This window comes from Octodon degus, unplaced genomic scaffold (assembly GCF_000260255.1).
Source record: "Octodon degus isolate 3935 unplaced genomic scaffold, OctDeg1.0 scaffold00621, whole genome shotgun sequence".
Taxonomy (NCBI): Eukaryota; Metazoa; Chordata; class Mammalia; order Rodentia; family Octodontidae; genus Octodon; species Octodon degus.
Window position 1 is genome coordinate 19,174 of NW_004525197.1, and position 15,469 is coordinate 34,642.

Here is a 15,469-nt window from a genome sequence, read left to right on the forward strand (position 1 = left end):
GGCAGGGGACCTTGAGCTCATGTACTTCACATTCTGTATGGGCATGCACACACACACACACACACACACACACACACACACACACACATTCATCTCTCCTTTCTCAATTTCCATTTTGACATAATCTTGTCCTAATATGCTATCATATTATTAGTCGACTTCTAAAATTTCCATCACAAAATAAAAACATTCCTGTGTGCTCTTGTTGACCTTATACATGGATCTTGCAAAGATCTGTTGTAGCATCCGGAGTGCTGGATGGCAGGTGGCACCTGGCCAGCCAAGCTGGCAGTGATTGTGAGGAATTGGCAGCTATCAAGCATGTAAAATGTGCAAGTCTGGATATCCCAGCTCATCTCAAATGTCATCTAATTGGCTTGTGGTGGGGATTGGCTAGGCTTTCATATGGAACTATGTTCTCAGGCTTTTTGCTTCTTTTGTTTATTTTTGTGCTTCCAAGCATTCACCCTGAGCTAGCTGTATCCCTAGCCATTTTTACTTTGAGATGCGATTTCATCAAATTGCCTTGCTTGGTTTCAACTTGTTAAGAAAGTAAGAAACAAAGAAAGAGGCAAGAACAATGAGATAGGTGTTTTCGAATGAAGGAGAGTGCTTCTGAAATTCAAATATTCACCATATTATTGAGCCCTGAGGCCGGGGAGATGGCTTAGTAGAATAAGCACTAGCCTTCCAAGCACAAGAGCCTGAGTTGAAATCCAGGAACAAACCAAAAACAAAGAAACAAAAATACAGGGCCGGCCAGATAGCACAGCATATTCAAACGCCTCCTTGGGCAGAGGCAGAGGCCAGGGGATCCATTCCTGCCCTGTGTGCCGGCCCCGTCCCCGAGTCATGCTGAGACAGTGATTTAGACTGGACGTGGTGGCGCTCATCTATAATTCCAGCACTTTGGAGGGTGGATAACAGGAGTATCATTACGAGTCTAATTTGTGTAGTGAGAACTGTAGACGCTGTGCTAATTACATAAAAATTACATAAGTAAACAAATATTCACTGTATTTTTTACTACACCCTACATATCATATTGAGATTTTTTATATCAGGTCTTGCATGAACTCTCCATCAGCTCCGTGACTCTCCGGGGATAAGGACTGTGCTCACTCCTTCCTGCCCTCTCAGGTGTAGAAAGGGCAGTGACCTGCCACTGTCCCTCATCCCTTAGGGATTCAGCATCACTTCTTGGGTTGCTTCCCTCTTCCCAAGCCTCTCAAAATACTTCAGTCATTAACATTAAATTGCTCCAGCTAACCAATTGCATGCTTACCATCCGTGCTTGCCATCCGCCTTCAGCACGCTGTTAGTGGAGTTACTGGTACTACCACCTGTGTTTATTTTTCAAGAAGTACTTTCACCCCACTCCTGTTTCCTTATCTTAGATTAGTAAATCATAACTGTGTTCTTCCTCTGAGGATACAAGATGCCCAACATTCCTTTGTTATTCTCTCACATACTCCTCGTATGTTTGTGTTTGGAGGTTTAGTTTATATTGATGTATAAATTTAAAATCCCTACTTAGTGGAACTTAACAGAAGTTTTCACTAGTGATTATTTCCTCTTGCTTTTACCTATCCAATGCCCTTAAATACCTTTTTTTGGTACATTTCAGATAATTTTAACATTCATCACAGAGAAGTTCTACCTGTACATGATACACTTTGCTGTTTCTTTTTTCCTCATTCGTCTTCCCCGCCTTCAACCCCTCTTTCCCTCCTAATTTACAAAAGCTTTATTTTCAATTTTTCCAACTATTCCTGTTTTTTTGTGCCTCCCTTCATTTTCCCCTCCCCCTCCCTTCGATCCCTTTTCATCTAATAGTCTCTTCCAGTTTCCCATGCTCTGGTATGCATTTTGGTCCGCATTTACTCTTTTGGTTTCTCACAATGTGGTATTTCAGCATTTGCATTCAGTTTGTATCCCTTAAGCGTATGGTCTCTGTGTGGATTTGCGTGCCCAGAAATGTGTCAAGCTTATCCTTGTTTATGGAATGGCTGTATATATGTATATATCAGTTGGTGTTTGTTTGGACTGTTTTCAAGAATTAGCTATTAAAAAGTGTGCCACCGTCAACATGGGTGTTCATATAGCACTGTGTAATGTTTTTAATTCTTTGAGGAACACACCAGGAGGAGGAATAGCTGGGTCAAATGAGAACTCTAGTTTAGTTTTTTGAGGAATCTCATGTAACAGCAAATCTCTGAACAAAACCCAAGAGGCACTGAGGTTTGGCAGCAAGAATCAGCTTTAAGACCTGGGGAGATAGCTCAGTAGAATAAGTGTTTCCCTGGAAAGTGCAAGGGCCCGAGTTCAATCCCTGCTTTCACAAAAAAAAAAAAAAAAAATGAGTCAGCTTTGTTTATGCTGGTGGAACAGACGAGATTGTTCCCAACACATCGGTCCTGAAGGGTGAGGGAGAGAGGATTTATCGGGTTGCAGAGCATAAGTTCAGAAGCATAAACGTGTATCATTTCGAGATTGGTCCTCACAATGTGCATCATAGTAACCAGACATTTCTGGGAAACAAAAATACTAGAAGCTGAAGTACTTGGGCAACTGAAAAACAGAGACGGAAGTATACAGGTGGCTTGCATTGCCAAGGAGCCCCACCATCTGGGGGGTGCATTCCCCTACTATAGCCCCAATGATTTCCACGTGGTTGTGCAAGTCTCCACTCCCACCAACTGTGCAAAAGGGATCCTTTACCCCACAGACTCTCCAGCATTTGGTATTGGTTGATTTCTTGATGACAGCCATTCTTCCTGGGGTGAGATGGAATCTTGGTGTTAATTCGCCTCTCTCAAATGACCCGTAATGTCGAAAGTTTTTCATATATTTATTTGCCATTTCAATTGCTTCATCTGAGAAGTGTCTATTCATTTCAGATACTCATTTTTGGATTGATTATTTACATTTGGATGGTTTGATTTCTTTCATTTTTTATATTTTATAGATATTAATCTTATGCTGAGGAACATTAAGCTCAAAGATTTTCTAAATCTGTACATTGTCTCTTCACTATATTAGTAGTCCATTCATTTGCTGTACAAAAACATTTTAATAAGATGAGATCCAGTTGTTGATTCTTAGTGAAAATTCCCATGCATTTAGGTTTTTTTTTTAATGAAGTCTTGCCTATGACAGTGTCTTCAGGAGTTATACCTATTCTATCCTCTATGAAATTTACTGTTCTGTCTTAGTATTTAGATCATTGAGCCATGTTGACTTTAGTGCATTGTGAGAGATATGGGTCTTGTTTTAGTCTTTGCTATATTTTTCTGGCACCATTGATTAAATAGGCTTTCTCTCTTCTAGTGGTGATTGCTTCTTTGTCAAGGATAAGGTGGCTGAGTGTGTTTATAATTATTTCGGCATCTTCTATTCTGTTTCATTGATCCTTAAGGTTATTTTCTTTGCCAGTAGCACAAGGTTTTGGTTTTTCTTGCTGTCCTGGGGTGGACTGTGTACACTCTGAAGCCTGGTCCCCTTGCTCTGGTGTTGCTGGGCACAGATTCGTGCTTGCCCTCACAGCTTTCCAGAAAACATGATCAGCCAGTCTGAGCCACCTAGCTACAAACACCCTCATCGGTATCCTTGCACCTCCCAGATGCCCCACCCCTGATTTTGAACCTCTTCATGAAACTTCTGACATACATACTGCGAATGAAATGTTTGCTCTTGTTTCAAATCTTGGACAGAATATACATTGCTAAGCATTTTTTGAAAGGACCAGAGTCAGAACCAAGGACACAGCCCCTAGCCACCAAGATACACTGCTTGAATAAATTCCTTTCACATATGGCACTTATGTCACCGACCAGGAGCATCAATTCTCTGATGTGCAATTGTTTGTGTAATGATCATCCAATTTTTGAATTGAGATATGCTTGCCAATTGCTTTCCAGTTTTCTTAAAATAAATTTTGGAGTATGGAAATACTGCAAAGTTGGGGGCTGGGGAGATAGCACAGTAGGGTAAGCGCTTGCCTAGCAAGCACAGGGTCCTGAGTTCAATACCCACTACCTGAAAAACAAAAAAAAAAGAAAGAAAAAGAAAGAAATACTGCAAAGTTAACATAAATACTCTACAAACTTTTCAACAGAAGAAGAAACAGGATATATATCCACAGGGAGATACAGTTATATTATTCCTTGTACTCTCTATTGAGTTGATGTACAGTCAAATACACATATGAAATTGAGCTGTAGGTGTTCGGAAACTTTGAGTATTTTTGGTAAATCATGAGAATGTTAAAGAGAAATCAGGACTTGGGATGTAGAGATACACAAAAGACAGCTGGACTGGTGATTAGCTAGTAAGGGGACCTTATCCCACAGGTAGGAGGCCTGGCTCTGTGTGCTCTGTCCATGGTTCTGAACCGGAACCTGTGTTTTTTTCAGAAGCTTTGCTTTCTTGGTAGTGGACATTGGGGACATTATATGCCACGTGTTCTCGGACTTTAATGCATTTTTATGTTGGTGAAATTTTGAATTTGATGCCAAGATCTTATACAATGTGTTGCATTTTCCTTCATGCCAAACACTAAATTCTTATTTATTTATACTAAGTGCTTACACTTGTGCAGTTAAATAAACAAATACGAAGTATAAGGATCACTGAATTTGAAACACGTTCTTACTCATGTAACCTATGCAGAAACTAAGGTATCAACTTACAAAACTTCACAATCCTCTCTTGTGCTACTTACTCATCGCCTCAAAAGGAACCACTGTTCTTTTGGATCACCACAGAGCAGTATTTTTGGTTCCTGAGCTTGAGAGAAATGTGATTTCCGTCCTATTTATTGAACTTTACCTTTTGAAATGTGTAGATGATTTTCTTCTTGGTGGTGTGGGGTCTCTTGCGTCTGTTCGCAGAGAACTTTAGGCCCTGCAGGTCAGGAGATGTAGCTTTAAAGCCCGAGCTAGGCCATTGCTCATGCAGGGACACTGCTCCCAGCTCAGCACAGAGCCCACTGTGTCCTCCCCTTACCTTAGAGAGTTACCGTGACCCAGCTAGGGAGCACTGGCTGGGCAATGATGTGCTGCACCAATTCACCAGCACCAAAAACTATTGCCTGCGTGTGGAAATGGAAGGCTGGGATGGCAACAAATTCGCTGCTAACATTGAGCACTTATAACTCTACAACAAGAAACAGCTTTACAGGTGGGTTCTGCACCCAGTGCTTACAGGGGATAGGGTCCAGGACAGTGCCTGTAGGTCTCCAACCAGTGTGAACCCTAGCCATTTTGTCTTTTTAAAATCAATCCCCTATTTCTACCCACATCATGATATCTGGAGTTGGCTAGTGAACTTTGGGCTGGAGAAAGTGGGGTGGCATCCTTCCTGGGGCAGTCAATCCAAGGAATTCACCAAGTGACACCACACGGTTGAAGAACCTTCTGCAGGCTGCAACGTGTCCTGGGTGAGGAGGCAATGTCCTCATGATTGGAGCTGGGAGAAGTGGACACTTTCTGGAAGTTTGGCAGCTCTGGCTTGGGCGAATCCCATGAGGTTGTTCTGAAGCTCTGGGCTTCAAAAGCAGAATAGCTTTGGATATGGGTACATGGTGAAAGCTTCCCTTTACCCCTTCCCTCCTTCATTCTCTCCTTGGGTACACGTAGGCATAATAAGCAGAGTTAAGCAAATATTTCCTACAATCTCTTATATATCTTCCCAACAACTCCTTGAAGTGAGCATAATGATGAGAACAACGAAACGTGGTGTCCTGGGGTGGTCCGTCCAGTAGGCGATATATAGATGATATATTCAAAGAGAGAAATGTGACATTTCTACCTGAGTGCATAATTATGCATTGTAACTGTCCATGCTACAAATGTAAGCATGTGTGATAAATTTCTAAGGTCTCCTGTGCACAATGCTGTGCACCCTCTGTGTCAGAGTCTCGAAAAGCTCCAGAGCTCCAGGTTGCACTTGTGAGGCCTTAGCAGTCTCTCATTCACCTGTCCCTGTGCATTACTCTGTAGAGCATGATGGTCAATAGCTGGTCTGTGCCTGCAGTTGCTTGCCGGGTCATTTTTTAGGGGCATCAGCCTTGTGATCGACCCCTTCACTGTTTCACTAATCTGGTGTGGGACATGATACAGAAAGTGCACTTGTGTCTCACACTACAGAAGGGACAGTGCCTAACAAAGTGGAGGGCCTGGGAAATGAAGAGATGCTTGCCAGTGAGGAAGGATACTGCAGAGGAGATATGATTGTCCTGCTTATGCAGACAGCAGATAGAGGTACTACCCAGAGAGTGCCCATATATTGCAATGGGGAGATAGATAGATGCAGATGTGGCGTGTGCATTTCTGTGTGTGTGTGTGTGTGTGTGTGTGTGTGTGTGTGTGTGTGCAGTGTGTATATCCGGATGTGAGGAGCTCCTCCACACTACATGTTGGAGTTGCCTGAGCCACTCTGTGTGCGCCCTGATTCTGGTCCACGTGTCTGTGCACCTCTAAAAATCAGGTTCCATGTCACCGTGGCAAAACATCATCTGTGCCTCCTGGGTCATTACCTCTGCACACTCTGGACACAGCCTGCTGACATCAGAGGTCCCATCACTGTCTGACTAGCAAGGGTGGCCCTCCCACATAGACACTCACTCCCCGATGCTCTTTGTGCATCTTCACACTGCTCATCCCTGTGGGACCAAGCAGTCCCAGGAGCTCTCTGACACTGTAGTGCAGGTCCTAGGATTCAATGTCTCTTGCATTTCTATTCATGGCCCATATTCCATGTTATCAAATGATTACTCATACAAGCTTTTCCTGAAGGAGTACAGTCTTCATGATACTGAGATCACTTGATGGACTCTGTGTCTCTTTGGGTTAGAGACGGCACAGCTGGAGGTCATGTGTGTGAACACTGGGTAAAACACCTGTTGTGTCTCACTTTCAGCTTCCACAGGCCTGTTGTATAAATGTGCTTATATTGCATCTGAAGCGTGTGGCAGTGGGGCTGACCTAGTCCATTGTGTGGTGCTCACTGTGGTCCCAGGGGTGAATGGTTAAAATGACTACCCACCTGGTGAGGATCGTGAATGGACAAGAGGTGAATGTGTCAATCACTGTAGCAGTTGTGCAGAGGTGAATCCCCTCCAGGGCATCTCTAACCAGCCTGCTCTCTGCATTGCACTGTGCCAATCTGCTCTGGAGATCAGGGCAGCATGTTTAAAGACACAGGAGCCTCATGGCTGGCTATGGTCACTGGGGCCAAAAGGACCAATTTCCTCTCATCACAGATAGAGATCTTGGTGAAAGTTGGGGTTAGTGCAATGGATGTACAGTGCCCAATCTCCATGAGGAGGGAACAATTCCTTGCAGTCACTACCTGGTGCACCACAGAGGCCATGCCTTGGTGTTCAGTGATTCCTTAAGCTTCACTGGCTATATATGAACTCCATTTGCCTCCACCCCACAGAACATTAATGGCTCCCAAATGTCTGTCACCGCTGTGCCAGGCGCAGCCTCTGCCTGCAGTCTCCCAACCAGCCTCAAGGGCCAAGTAACAGAGAAGAGTAACTGTTCAGTGCCCTGAGCATCTACTTCGTCGGTCACCAAAGCACAGAATGAACAAGGCTGTGGTCAGCCTTTTCATGGTTCCCAAGTATGTACATGCACATACTGAGGCTCAGTGAGGTGACACAGTCGTCGAAGGCCATGCAGCTTCTGAGGGCTGAACTGATGTTTGAATGCAAGTTCATGGCCATCAGCACCAGGCTGCCTTGGCTGTGCCAGTCAGGACCACAGAGTCTGGCCAAGGAAGATAAGTGCACTGGGTGGGCTTCCAGATGATGTATAGTTTAATGGGCTGCACTGGACATGGGGATTTAGACCCTGGGTTTGAATGCCTTGGACAACTTTTGGTAAGGGAGGGCTTTCTGAAATACCCAGGAGGACACAAGTTGTTGTCACAAGACAAGGACGCAGGAACCTGAGCCTGGGAAGATCAGCTTGTGGGAATCTAGCAGGCCACGTTGGCCTACAGTCTGGATGTAACCTTCATCAGTCCTGAGACTGTGGCGGGCTCTTCTGCACTTCTGTGCCATCTCCTCCTGTGGACAAGGCATTGTGAGGCAGAGATAAGGATGAGTTGACCCCTGTAAATGCCTTTGGACAGTGTTTGCCCTTCTGGTAGAGGCTACAAACTGTCATCCACTGCATATACTATGGTCACTGTGACACTGCTTCAGGACCCAGGCAATGAGGTGTTCAGAGCCCAACACACAGTGGCTGTCTATTTTCAGAGAGAGAGAGAGAGAGAGAGAGAGAGAGAGAGAGAGAGAGAGAGAGAGATTCTTAGAGGAGGCTGAGGAAATTTGCCACAAGGAAAACCTAGGCTGAGGCTTCGCCTTGTAGACTGCAGGAGAGAGGCCAGCCTGGGCCAAGCTCCCAACAGAGGCCCTTCAGCAAAATGGAACCAAACTGATTCTGTGCTCTCTCCTATCACAATGCGTGAGTGGCCTCCAGAATTGTTCTGGACAAGGATAGCGGTGTGTCAACTCGCACCGGTCTGCTGATCCTGAGGAAAAACAACTTCAGCACCCAGGATGCAGATCATGACAAGTGTGGCTGCAACTCTTCTGAGATTATGTCTGGAGGTGGGTTCGGATCAGAGGTACCTTCTCTTCCAGGGCAGTAAGATCTTCAGAACACCCTTCCTCCTAATGCAGAGTTCATCAGGATGTGTCCAGTGGACATCTCCCACAAACTGTGGCAGGGGCAGAACTCCTGGGTTGTTACAGAGGTCAGAGAGTAGCAGATATTATGAGTCAGAGACAGCAGGAAGGATAGAGGAGACACCTTAGCCACACAGACAAGGACTGATGAGGCAGAAAGAAACAGGCTGATAGAAATGAGAAGAGTGGACCCAGACAGCACTGGTCAAAGATGGTGGAGGGAGTCCTGGAGAGGAATTCCTGCCTAGACATGGGCAGGAGAGGCCTGGGTGCATGGGACAGTGACCTGAGAGTGGCACGATGACAGAGACAGCCCTCAGAGAAAGAAGTCTTCATGTAGAGAGAAGCGCACATGACACCCATGCTCAGAGACCACTGAGAGAGAGACTCGGGATTCAAACAGATGCCCCCAGATATCAATGGATGGAACAGGGGCTATGAGGGAGCCAGAAGGGTGGGAGGCCAATGAGGGAGTAACACAGATGGAGAGGCTTCTGGAGAATGCCAGGAGGCCCAGAGAGCTAGCCAAGGGCCCAGAAGCTCCACTGCCTTCTAGCAGATGGTCTGTGGGCCCTCACCTTGCTCCCCAGCTGGCTGGGGCCCAGGAAGGAAAAGCAGGAATTATTCCATGTTCCCCTCCTCCAGAGTGTTGTGGTTTGGCACTTGTAGCAAATCCTCCCTCAGGGGCATCTACTACCCAGTTAGCCAGCACAAGAGGAAGTTCAATGCATTTGTTGGGACCATAATTCCAGTAACTCCATCTCTTTTCTCCACACATCCCGCATGGTGATGCAGCCCTTGAACAGCTAGGAAGTGCCAAGTGGAGCTGGTCTAGGTTGTCTGTCTTAACAATAAGGCCAGTAAGAGCCACTGTAGCATGCAGGCCACAGAAGTTCCATAGAGCTAGGCACTTGATACACCCAGAAGACACTAGCTACTCGGTTCATGATGATAGTGCTGGTGTATGTCGGGAGACGGACTTTCTAGGAACTCTGTGATGCTCTTAGCACTTCCAACTTGTCAGACAAGGCTATTTGGAGAAGCCCATAATACAAATATAGAGTGGTGCTGTGGCTATATAGCGCAGAGGTACAGAGCTGTCCTTGTGTGCGCAAGGACTTTGATTCAGTTCCAACCAACATGAAAAGACAAACAGACAAAAGAAAAATCTCTAACTATAGAGTGGTCTTCCGTGGTATGTGTCTGTGTGCAGGGATTCCATTTGTCTAAGAAGGTTGCCTTCTAGGGGTGGCCGTGAGAATGCCCGGTACAAGCATGTCTGTGCACATGCACTGGGGCTATATCAGAGAGGTGACAGCTGCTTTGGGCCAAGCTCTGTGGGCCTATGCCTTGCGCTAGGTGCACAGCAGGCTGTAAACCCTGAGGCAGAAGCAGTGCTCCAGATATTTCTGAGACACACTCAGTAATTCTCCTGTGTGCCCCGCCACTCACACAGACTTTGGAGTGAGTGAGCACCTTCCTCCTCAGCACACTGGCAGCACCAGCTAGGACAGCCCTTCTTCTTGTGGTTTTTTGAACTCGTTGGAGTGTTTATTTCTGACATTGTTTCAAATGACTGATTTCTCTCTTTTTACTCTTATACATCATAGTCACTTATATTATATTTCAAATTTTATGAATGTAAGCATTCTTACATTATTATGATGTTTTACAAATATGAATCAATTTTTAAAAATAGGAAAAGAACCACTTTACTCCTAGATTATATGGGCTTCCATCCTCTGTCTTCTGGCTGCACGGCAGGATGCATGGTAGAGGGCAGCAGTCATGCTCATGTAAGACACCAAATACAGGAGGGGCACCAGGGCAGGAACAGGAAGGCAGGCCTCCTTCTCTCTCACCTATGTATACAGGGTTCTCACTCTAGGCGGTGGGGAGCACTCACACCCCCAGTGTCAGAACCAGACAATGAATTGTTCGCAAAGGAGGTTCAGTCAACTTCAAAAACTCACCTCCTAGATTGAGAGACACTTCGTGGGTCTACTCCGAAAGGAGCTATAACACATGTCCCCTGGCCCTCAAATGCTCATGCACATCGCTTTATGCAAAAGGCCTTCAGTCCATCTCTAAGAGTTGCCAAAGTCCCAACAGTTTCAGCATTGCTGAAGAGTCCAAGTCACCACTCTCACCTGAGACATCAGTGAAAGTCTTAGCTGTGAGCCCCTATACAAATGTAGGCACAAGACAAATATGGCCTTTCCAAATGTTAAAAACAGGGAGAAACAAAGCAATGGATAAAAACGTGTCCAAAATTGATCAAGGCAAACATTAAGTCCCATAATTCCATGTGCAGCATCTGAGACATTCTATAGCATGATCTAAATATGAACACTTGGGGTCATTCCCCTCCTATAGCTCTTCTGGTGGTTGTAGCTCCCAGGGCTTCTGCCTTAATCACTTTGCTTCCTCCCTCCAGCTTCCATTACATGATTCATAATCCCAGTTTGTCCCAACTTCTGGGTTTTTCACTTCACCTTGGGAATCATATTCACAGATTCATAGAGTTCTCTTCAGGGGCACACTGCCTGGTCTCTCAGACCTTGTGAAAAGTGGGTGGGACTCATGTTAAATCCACAACTCTTTCATTCTGCAAGTGTCTGAAACAAGCACCCCAGAGACCATGCCCCGAGCTGGTGCCAGCTGCCCCAGTAGTCAGGCTTTCCTCTCTTCTGGCTGTAGGAGTGGCATGCCTGTGTCACTGTGCTCTCTGTGTCTAATTCTCAGAAACTCTGGAAGTTTGTTCTCTGCAGCTTTTTCCTACAGATTAAAGGCTTTTACTTTTGCAGTCTTGAGGCTGAGAAGGGTGAAAATTTTTGCTCCTTATGGTGCCCTAGTTCATCATTTACAGTCTCCTGTTCCTTTTCAGCAATCAAGATTTCCCATAGTGATCAGAGTGATCCTCCTGTCTTAGCCTTCCCTGTGCTGGCATTACTGGTGGGCAACACTATGCCTGGCTCCGGGGCCAGCACAGTGCTGTTGGGGTTGCAAGGTTGGCACAACATGGAGTACAATGGCTTGTGCCAGCCAGGCAGATGCTTATGCTGCTGAGGTACCAACTCAGCCCATTTTCAAATTTTATTTGCTCTTTCACTTCCTTATTCTTGGGAGACAACAGGATGTTTGCACATGTAGGCTATTTCATTTAGGAGTATGGTCTCTGGTTGCATCCATTTTGATAGGTAAATTTGATAAATCAGGACCCTCACCCTCAGTCCAAGTCTCACTTCCTTTTGGCCCAGAGCTGGGATCAAACTGAAGCAACAATTTCGCATGAACTCCAGGTAGACTTCCAAGATGAGCTCTCCCTTGGCTGGACTATTTTAGCCTGTACACACCCTGAATTATAAACTCTAAAATCCACAGTCCCCTTTGGTATGGGCCTGTCTCGATGTGCTAGATAGTGCGTCTGTTTTCTTCTTCCAGTAATAAATCTTCTTCTATAGTCAGAATGCCCGACCTGCTTGACTGCATGGGTTCAAAACTAACAACATGAAATGTGGCTATTTTATCATATTTTTTTATATTTCAATTTTTACTTATTTTTTTCTAAATTTGTTCTTGTTTTAGAATCACTTGTTCATTTTATGTGTGTTTATTAACTTTTAATTTACTTTATTTTAAACTGTTTTTTTTTAAATAAATACTTACCTGTATGTTTATTTCGCTGAATTTTAGGCTTAACTGATTTCTTTTTTATGGAGATTCCCTGTACTAACTGTATATCAAACTAGTGGCTTTGGCATTGCAAATTCCTCTTTCACCCTGCTGCCATTCCTGGGCCTTGTGTGTCTTTCGGAGTGTGGCAATCATCACATGTGACACTGTTGATGAGTTCATGCCCATGGGATTTCCTGTGGGGTATAAGGAGGGCTCTCCCATATGTGTTGCAGTTTGATCCTATCAAAGGTCCTTACAATAGCCGGCTCTGGCAGTGTACAGCACAGTACTCCCAGCAATCTGGGAGGCTGAGACAGTAGGATTAAACGCTTCAGCCACTTCTGCAACTTAGAGAGACCTAGTCTGAACTTAACGTTCTTTTTTGAAAAGCTTAAGGATGTGGCTCAATGCAAAAGCTCTTCACCGAAAAAGAAAAAAAAAAAAAAAAAATATATATATATGTATGTATGTGTATATGTATATGTATATGTATATGTATATGTATATGTATATGTATATGTATATGTATATGTATATGTATATGTATATATATGCCAGAGGAGATAGTTCTGTAGAATAAGCACTTCCCTGGCAAGTGTAGGTCCAGAGTTCAATCCACAGTACTGAAAAAAAAAAGCATTAGGTTCAATACATCCTCCATACATACAAAGTCCTGATAAGAGACCTGGATTTTCTCTCTGGCTAGGGCACCAATTCCTGTGAGGAAATATTTCCTGCGCCTTTCTAGAGAGCACACTACTCGCAAAGCCACACACGTAGTTGACTGAGGGGAACCCCTCAGGCTTCTTCCATGCTCAGGCCATCTAAGGACACCAGAGGCCATGACCCACCTTCCTGCTATCAGCACTCCCTTCTGACCCAACTCTGTGTACCAGATTGCGCTTTTGGCTCCGACTCTGGTGGATGTGGAGGCCAAGGGTGGGGAGTTTTAGAATGGCAGGTGGCTGGGGGCAACCTGCTGAGACAGGTGACCTCCACTGGAGGTTGCGAAGTCCTCCTCAAGGTCCTGGGCATCTGAGCCAGGGCTTGGGCTCCCTGCTGCCTTAGGCAGAGGCCACCTGGCAGAATCACAACAGCTGTGAGCACCTCACTTGCCTGCACCAGAACCCACCACAGGATCAGTCCTCCTCATGGCTGCTGCGGCCTCATGTGTTCTCCGCCCTGCAGGTAACTGGGGGTCTTAGGCCTGCCCCAGGCTTTCAGTGGGAGCTGTTACCACTTGGTGATCACGAGGAGGAAATCACCAGCCAATTCCCAGGCTTCAGGGAGCTCAGTGCCAGCAGTAGGAGCTGATACCTGGTTGGCCTCCCTGGGGCGCTGTGCTGTGCAGCCGTGGGCCAACGCGTCCCTGTGCCTGGGCTCAGTCTCTCAAAGTCACATAAGATAATAGACTCATAAAACTTGTGTTTGACTCACAGCTGTGCAGCTCATGGTCCTTCTTGCATGGTCTTATCTCTGGACACCTGATACAGGGGCCAGATGGACATGGAGGGAGGAGGTTTAGGGCAGGGCTGCTCAGACATGGTTAGGAAGCAAAAGGAGAAAAGGATCAGGGTCCCTGAGTCTCTCTGTGTGTGAGGGGAAGGGATAGTGACAAAGACCGCTGACATCACCTTCCTGGTGCTGTTGTGACCTCCCAAACTCCCTACACTGACAACCTCAGGCCCATCAGCGAGTCACAGAAGTCAAGGGGCTGGGCCCTCATATTCTTCTCCCTCCATCTGTGCCCTCCATGTTTGGGTGCCCCAGAACTCCTTATCCCTTGGGGTGAGAATCTCCCATCTTGCTTCCATTGAGTGTTCTCTGTGCTGGGACAGGAGATAGGAAACCAGGCTGCAGTGCAGTCCACCCAGGATGGGCCTCACCTCTTCAGGATGGTCTCTGACTTGTCCTTACCCTCAACAGACATGGCTCAGTTAGCAAGTGCTGTCAATCAGAGGAAGATGTGTCACACTCTTCATCATTCAGATCTTTTCCAGAGTCTGGTCCTCCTGAAAGGGTATAGAAGCATCATCACCAGGCTTGCCCAAGCTTCTGTTGTCAGCCCTCTAAAGTGAGCCTGAGAGCAGTCTCACATGGGAGGGCAGGGGAATGGCATGGAGGGGACAGTGGTTCTGACACCTCCCTGGACGGCAGAGGAATCATCTTTGCTTCACTTCCTTGAGGATGCTGTATTTAGATCATGGCCTGGGTAAGGTAAGGACTTGGCGATGTATTTTTAATCCAAAGGCATATGTTTTGAAAACTTAAGGCTTGTCCTTGAGGTCACTTCTTCAAGTTCTGCTGTACTGTAGTCCCATAAGTCCCCACCCCATTCCTTAGAAGAGGCTAGTGGGTTAGACAGATCTGGCTGTGCAATCGTGGGGCTACCCCAGAATCACAATGCTGGACATGGTACAATATATCCCAGGGCAGCAATGCGAAGGTTCAATCTCTGCCAGCCCTTAGCGGTAGTGTGTCATTGGTCAATGTCTTGCTTTGGGCAAAGAGACTGTTGTTCACAGGTTCTTTATTTCCTTAATCTTTATTTACATTTGTCTCCACTGACAGGGTCAGGGGCATTGCAGCTGAATGAACTATAGTTGGAGAAGTAGACGACCTTTTCGTATTGAAATAAGCAAAAATCCCAAGAACAGCACTTGCTGAGACACACACATTGTCTGAAAACACAGCACCGAAGTCCAGGCATCTGGTGCTCTGGCTCCTGAGTCCTGTTACGGAGTGTCAGATTATGGAAGGCCCTCATGGCCCTAAGCCAGGCAGATAGGCAGGGTGGGCATCTGAGAGCAAAATGAGGTGCAGCGCGAGCGGGGCTTGCTCCTGGTTTTGTACTCTTATTTTGGAGGAGGTAAGTGCACCCAACGGGCCACCCTCCGCACCTGCAAATGTCCTTAGATCAGGAGGCCAGGACATCACAGTGAGCCATCACAGCCTCAGGAGAGATGGTCTCATTGGGCCCCGAATTCGTCCCTGGGCAGTGCCAAGGTCACAGAGCTCGAGCCTGGCTTCCTGAAGCTCTCAAGGAGAGAAGGCTGGAGCAGGGTGAGCACTTCCAAAGTGGCCATTATG

General features: G+C 46.0%; 1 pseudogene; it reads right to left on the reverse strand.

Annotated features, from left to right (window-relative positions):
* LOC101564984 overlaps positions 1–14,309 on the reverse strand; it is a 30,327-nt pseudogene extending 16,018 nt beyond the window's left edge.
* Between the last annotated feature and the right edge of the window lie 1,160 nt (positions 14,310–15,469).